Source organism: Meles meles, chromosome 2, assembly GCF_922984935.1.
Source record: "Meles meles chromosome 2, mMelMel3.1 paternal haplotype, whole genome shotgun sequence".
NCBI lineage: Eukaryota > Metazoa > Chordata > Mammalia > Carnivora > Mustelidae > Meles > Meles meles.
In genome coordinates, this window is record NC_060067.1 from 1,666,578 (window position 1) to 1,668,004 (window position 1,427).

Here is a 1,427-nt window from a genome sequence, read left to right on the forward strand (position 1 = left end):
AGAGTAGGAATTCAAGTTACTGAATTTTCAGTGTGTTCTTTGGATCTGGAAGTCAGTAAGACGTGGTTTCCACCTTCAGGTATTCATAGATTTTTTTTTTTTATTCGAGGGTTTTTTTAGAGAGACAGATATAAACATACATGCAATTCATACTCTACCTTGACTTGTGTTCATGAAGTACTTTAACTGATTACCACTGGATTCCCTGGTGTGATGGTTAATTCTAGGTGTCAACTTAACAGGCTCACAGTGTATACAGATTTTGGTCAAACATTACTCTGGGTGTGCCTGTGAGGGTGTTCCTGGGTGAGATTAACATCAGAATCTGTAGACAGAGCAAACTGTCTTCACTAATGTGGGTGGGCCTCGTCCAATCAGTTGAAGGCCTGAATAGAACAAAAAGACTGATATTGCGGCCATCACACTAACCCTCATCCCATGAAGAGTAAGAGGGGACTCCTCCTGCCTGGCTGTTCAGTTCTTCACACTCAGACTGAAACATCAGCTCTTCTTGGGTCCAAGCCTGCCAGCTTTCACACTAGAACGTACACCATTATCTCTCAGGCCTTCAGATTCTGACGAGGATGACGCATCGGCTCTCCTGCATCTCCAACTTGCCCACTGTAGATCTTGGGGCTTCTCAGACTCTGTAATCACACGAGCCAATCCCTTGTAATATGGGTAGATCCGTGACAGATGATACACAGACGGAGGGAAGACAGACAGATGATACATTTCTAGTGGTTCTATTCTCTGGAGAGCCCTAGTACAATGGACCAGACGTGCCAACGTTGAAAGTGTCGTGCCCTGCTTCTCTGAGAAGCAGGTGCCTAAAGGCAGGGATTGTGCGGGAGGCTTGGTGAGGAAAGTGCCCGGGAAGGATAAGGGTTAACGTGGGGGAGGGAAGGAGCAGGCAGGGGAGTCTTCGGCGTAGGGCGCAGGCCTGAGATCTAGGAAAGGGAAGAGGGAAGGAAGGGTTGGGTAGGAAGAGTTTCGGACCGCGGCAGAGTTCTGAGAACGTTTCGACCATCTTGCTGGGAAGTCCCCAAGCCAACAGCACCCATAGGAGGAAATCCCCGTGAGCCAGGAACGGCCCGGTTCTAATTCCCCAGTGGGCGCAGTTTTCGTCTGGAGCAGCCCTAGGGGAAGTGTGGCCTCTCCGTGGGCGCTCAGGAAATGCACAACATGGCAGCGGGAGGCAACGCTCCAGCACAGGTTCTCTCCGAGGGGGCGACTCAGCAGGGCGCCCTCATGCCCTTTCTTCCAGAATGGCTTTCTGGGGCCGAGGGAGGACTCGTGCGCGTTCCAGTAAATGCAGACTCTCTGGGAGGAGGACGGCATATTTTCAAGGGGGGGCTTTCAGGGCTTCTCTTGGAGCGTGTGATCCCAGACTGTGTCCTTACCACATCCAGTCTCGGGGTTGTCTC